This window comes from Oncorhynchus nerka, unplaced genomic scaffold (genome assembly GCF_034236695.1).
Source record: "Oncorhynchus nerka isolate Pitt River unplaced genomic scaffold, Oner_Uvic_2.0 unplaced_scaffold_1108, whole genome shotgun sequence".
Classification (NCBI taxonomy): domain Eukaryota; kingdom Metazoa; phylum Chordata; class Actinopteri; order Salmoniformes; family Salmonidae; genus Oncorhynchus; species Oncorhynchus nerka.
The window spans coordinates 37,228-43,309 of NW_027040210.1; the positions used below are offsets into that span (position 1 = coordinate 37,228).

Genomic DNA, 6,082 nt, shown 5'->3' on the forward strand with positions numbered 1-6,082 from the left:
AGTAGATCTAGCTGGTCTGTCATAATATAATAGAGACAGTAGATCTAGCTGGTCTGTCATAATATAATAGAGACAGTAGATCTAGCTGGTCTGTCATAATATAATAGAGACAGTAGATCTAGCTGGTCTGTCATAATATAATAGAGACAGTAGATCTAGCTGGTCTGTCATAATATAATAGAGACAGTAGATCTAGCTGGTCTGTCATAATACAATAGAGACAGTAGATCTAGCTGGTCTGTCATAATATAATAGAGACAGTAGATCTAGCTGGTCTGTCATAATATAATAGAGACAGTAGATCTAGCTGGTCTGTCATAATATAATAGAGACAGTAGATCTAGCTGGTCTGTCATAATATAATAGAGACAGTAGATCTAGCTGGTCTGTCATAATATAATAGAGACAGTAGATCTAGCTGGTCTGTCATAATATAATAGAGACAGTAGATCTAGCTGGTCTGTCATAATATAATAGAGACAGTAGATCTAGCTGGTCTGTCATAATATAATAGAGACAGTAGATCTAGCTGGTCTGTCATAATATAATAGAGACAGTAGATCTAGCTGGTCTGTCATAATATAATAGAGACAGTAGATCTAGCTGGTCTGTCATAATATAATAGAGACAGTAGATCTAGCTGGTCTGTCATAATATAATAGAGACAGTAGATCTAGCTGGTCTGTCATAATATAATAGAGACAGTAGATCTAGCTGGTCTGTCATAATATAATAGAGACAGTAGATCTAGCTGGTCTGTCATAATATAATAGAGACAGTAGATCTAGCTGGTCTGTCATAATATAATAGAGACAGTAGATCTAGCTGGTCTGTCATAATATAATAGAGACAGTAGATCTAGCTGGTCTGTCATAATATAATAGAGACAGTAGATCTAGCTGGTCTGTCATAATATAATAGAGACAGTAGATCTAGCTGGTCTGTCATAATATAATAGAGACAGTAGATCTAGCTGGTCTGTCATAATATAATAGAGACAGTAGATCTAGCTGGTCTGTCATAATATAATAGAGACAGTAGATCTAGCTGGTCTGTCATAATATAATAGAGACAGTAGATCTAGCTGGTCTGTCATAATATAATAGAGACAGTAGATCTAGCTGGTCTGTCATAATATAATAGAGACAGTAGATCTAGCTGGTCTGTCATAATATAATAGAGACAGTAGATCTAGCTGGTCTGTCATAATATAATAGAGACAGTAGATCTAGCTGGTCTGTCATAATATAATAGAGACAGTAGATCTAGCTGGTCTGTCATAATATAATAGAGACAGTAGATCTAGCTGGTCTGTCATAATATAATAGAGACAGTAGATCTAGCTGGTCTGTCATAATATAATAGAGACAGTAGATCTAGCTGGTCTGTCATAATATAATAGAGACATAGACAGTAGATCTAGCTGGTCTGTCATAATATAATAGAGACAGTAGATCTAGCTGGTCTGTCATAATATAATAGAGACAGTAGATCTAGCTGGTCTGTCATAATATAATAGAGACAGTAGATCTAGCTGGTCTGTCATAATATAATAGAGACAGTAGATCTAGCTGGTCTGTCATAATATAATAGAGACAGTAGATCTAGCTGGTCTGTCATAATATAATAGAGACAGTAGATCTAGCTGGTCTGTCATAATATAATAGAGACAGTAGATCTACCTGGTCTGTCATAATATAATAGAGACAGTAGATCTAGCTGGTCTGTCATAATATAATAGAGACAGTAGATCTAGCTGGTCTGTCATAATATAATAGAGACATAGAGACAGTAGATTTAGCTGGTCTGTCATAATATAATAGAGACAGTATATCTACCTGGTCTGTCATAATATAATAGAGACAGTAGATCTAGCTGGTCTGTCATAATATAATAGAGACAGTAGATCTAGCTGGTCTGTCATAATATAATAAGACAGAAGGCAGTTGGTTTTAATATATTAGAAACAGACACAGTAGATCTAGGTTTAGTAAAATAATAGAGACAGTAGATCTTATGAAGGTCTCTCATAATTTTTAAAGACAGTGATCATGCTGGGTTAACATTTTCGGTGGGGTTAGATAAGGAAAGAGAAAGGGGAATATGGTCTATCATAATGCAATAGGACAGTAGATCTAGGTGATGTTATAATATAATAGAGACAGTAGATCTTTGATGGAACATGAAATGGAGGATAACAGAGAATGATAAGTGCCAGTGGTGGGGAAAATGTATGAAAAAAATTAAAGGTTTTAGTATTAGATATGCAGGAAGAAGAGATCTAGGATGACATAATAATTTTTTACAGAGAAAAAGCTGAATGAAATATAAATGAGAAATGTGATATTGATCCTATTTATAATGTTGAAAGGTTTTAGATTTAAAGCTGGTCTGTCAAATAGTTAAGTGTACAGTAGCATCTATTAGAAGTAGGTCAGAAGTATGTAATAGGAAGGGGAGACAGTAGTCTTTTTTCTTGGTTTAGAAAAACTAAACAGACGATTTAATCATATATTAGTGAGATAGAAAATGTAAAGGTGAAGTGGTAAATGATTATGTTGAGATATTAGGAAACCTGTACAAAATTAAAATTGGAGAATTATAGGCCAATTAGTTTATTAAACTCAGATTATAAGATTTTAGCTAAGATTTTGGCAAATAGGATGAAGATGGTTTTAAATGATATTATAGCACCTACACAAAATTATAGTGTGCCTGGAAGAGACATAGCTGATACTAGTATTACACTTAGAGATGTGATAAATAAAATGAATAGCGATAAGAGAGGGGGGATTGTTCTAAGTATAGATTTTAATAAAGCTTTTGACAGGGTGGAACATGATTTTATGTTTAGGGTACTGGAAAAATATGGGTTTGGAAACAGAATAATAGGATGGATAAAATTATTATATAGAAAGGCAAAAAGTAGGGTAAAATGTAATGGGGTTTTAACAGATTCTTTTATTCTTGAGAGATCGGTGAGACAGGGGTGCCCTTTATCAGCATTATTGTATGTTTTATCGGTAGAACCCTTAGCGGCATACCTTAAAAAAGATAATTTTATAAATTGTGTAGAGACTCCGCAAGGAGGTTTTAGTTTAATTCATCAATATGCAGACGATACCACAATAACAGTTAGAGATGAGGGAAGTGTTAAAAGGGTGATGGAGTGTTTTAAAGTATATGAGCAAGCCTCAGGAGCAAAAGTGAATATGGAGAAGTCAGTAATAATGTATTTTGGGAAGATTAATGAGGGGACTTTTCCTTTTAAAATGGTAAATGATTATTTTAAGGTGTTAGGTGTGTTTTTAGGGGTGAAGGAACAGGAAGCTGGTGTAATGAATAAAGTTAGAAAGGTGGTAAATATGTGGAGGGGGAGGTCTTTGAAATTAAAAGGGAAAGTCATTGTTGTAAATTCCTTGCTGATGTCAATTTTTATTCATGTTATGAATGTTTTAGACGTACCAGAATGGGTTTTATCGGAAATAAATAAGATTTTAGTTGATTTTTTATGGGATGGGAAAGGTGCGAAAATTTATTTTAAAACTTTGATTGCAGGTTATGAGGAGGGGGGTTTGAAGTTGGTGGATTTAAATGTGAGGAAAAAAGCAATTAGAGTCAAAATGGTACGTAAATATTTATATGGTGAATTAGATTATGGATGGAAAAGATTTTTTAAGGAGTATTTGCAGGAGGTTGGGAGGATGGGGGACAATGGTTTATTGATGTGTATGAAAAACGAAATGTTAGGTAATATACCTTTGTTTTATAGAGAAGTGTTTGAGGCTTGGGGAGTTTTTACCAAATATTTATTATGAGTGTACCATTTTAGACAATATTTTAAATCAGCCAATTTTTAAATCCCAAGATACAGTATAATAATAGATGTTGTTTTGTAAATATTTTATGAGGGCTGGGATGAGACAGATTGGGGACATTTTATATGAGGTCATTCCGGGTTCCTTCCATGTCAGGCAATATTTGATAATGTGGATGAAGAAAATGATGAAATAAGTAGAACTACTGTGGAGAACATGTACAAGAGAATATTAGGATGTCTTCCTGGGGAGTGGGGTGTGTTAATAAATAAAGAGGTGGCTACAAGAGCTAAGGGTTTACCGGTTTTATATTATGAAAGTAATGGGAAGAAGTATGATTTGTCAGGTTTGAAAGTTAAAAAGGTTTATGAAAAATGTATTTTAAAAGAGATAAAAACTCCTGCTTCGGAAAAAGTGTGGTCTAGGGTGTTTGCAAATATAGATGTGAAATCAATATGGAAGAATGTAAATGTAAAATATAATTCTATAGAATGTGAAGACAATGATTTTAAATTGAAACATAATAGGATATTTACGAACATGGTTTTACATCAAATAAATAGAGATGTTAAAAGAGAATGTGATATTTGTGGTACGGGGGTGGAAAATTTTATTTTTTGTTGAATGTAGTAGATTAGAAGAGTTTCATAAGTTTTTAAAGGGGATTTTAGGAAACATTAGGGAGAAGAGATTGTTGCTGGGGTTGAGTGGAGGAGGTTGTTTCTTTTTGGTTTAACTGGGAAAAGCAAAGTTTTTAATTTTAATTTGATGAATTTTGTTCTTAGTCATGCCAGATACGCTGTAAGACTAAGAAGGAATTTGGGACATTATGAAGGGAAAATTGTGAGTGTGGAGGTTTTATTTAGAAGTATTTTAGAGAAAGATATAGAAGTAATATATAAATATGGTGGATAATTTTGAAAATTGTTTGTGTGGGGGAGCACTTTTATTGAAATTGTGAGTCGAATGGAAAACTTGGTTTTAATTATTAATTGGTTTTGGTGGATGATTGGGGTTTTAATAGGTTTTCTTTTCTTTTCTTTTTTGTTTTTGTAAAAGGATGAATTGTTCATCCTTTATAATTGATTGAATGTAGTAAATAAAATTTAAAAAAAAAAAATTAAAGTACGCCTGATCTCGTCTGATCTCGGAAGCTAAGCAGGGTCGGGCCTGGTTAGTACTTGGATGGGAGACCGCCTGGGAATACCAGGTGCTGTAAGCATTTTGTCAACTCTTTGTCCGTTTTTTCCCACAAGGCTGAAATATGTGCCCTCGCTTTGAAATAAGTAAGCAAGGTTAGTTTGTATTTCATCCAACAATCTGTGCTACAAATTATGGCTACAGTATATGCAATTTTGAGTGACACAAAGATTCTTCTCTAAATGGTGAAAATGCAACAGCTGTTAATCAGACTCACTTTGACTTTATATAGTGCACCAAGAGATGGTTTCTCCCTTACGACCACATCGGCCTGAGTACACCTGATCTCGTCTGATCTCGGAAGCTAAGCAGGGTCGGGCTTGGTTAGTACTTAGATGGGAGACCGCCTGGGAATACCAGGTGCTGTAAGCTTTTTGTCAACTCTTTGTCCGTTTTTTACCACAAGGCTGAATGAAATATGTGCCCTCGCTTTGAAATAAGTTAGTGCCTCTCAGGAGTCATGCTGCTTAGCAGTAATAATAAGATGATGAAATAACAATTTATAATAAACCCTCTCAAATGTAAACCTTCTGGAGCTGAGCAAAGATCAAGGAAAATAAGAAAACAGATGTACTTAATAACAAATGAATGAGGGGAACATTTCATTTTATTGCATTATAATGAGTTAATGAGTTACTGCATTGTTTTTCAGTTGTAAAATTATCACTTCTGTAGGCTATGCCTGGTGGCCCATTCACTCCTAACAAGCCTGTTGTCGTGCCCGAGTGGTTATGGCGATGAACTCGAAATCCATTAGGGTCTTCCTGCGCAGGTTCGAATCTTGCCGACAACAAAAGTGCATTGTCTTGACCCCTCCGGGCATTTCTAGACCATTAGTTGTCCATTTGGGATAGGACTGCAGGCCATCAATCCCACCTCACACCTTTACACACCTGGTTATCCATCCTTCTAGCTCTATAGGCCACAGTAGCATAGGTTACAGGTTTGTAGTCAAGCCACAGATTTCAGGTGAGATCCCATGATACACTCAACAATACAACAACACGATTCTCATGAATAACCATTAAGCCATTTGCTAAGATTTCCCCCATTTTGACATGTGG

The 6,082-nt window shown here is 34.8% G+C and overlaps 1 non-coding gene and 1 pseudogene across 1 annotated transcript; both read left to right on the top strand.

The window, feature by feature from the left end:
* Nucleotides 1–5,271: 5,271 nt before the first annotated feature.
* LOC135570098 (5S ribosomal RNA) lies at nucleotides 5,272–5,390 on the top strand (annotated as a pseudogene).
* A 339-nt stretch (nucleotides 5,391–5,729) lies between these two features.
* Nucleotides 5,730–5,811, top strand: trnas-cga (transfer RNA serine (anticodon CGA)). The gene has a single exon. It is a non-coding gene; the product is annotated as a tRNA-Ser (tRNA).
* The last annotated feature ends 271 nt before the right edge of the window (nucleotides 5,812–6,082 follow it).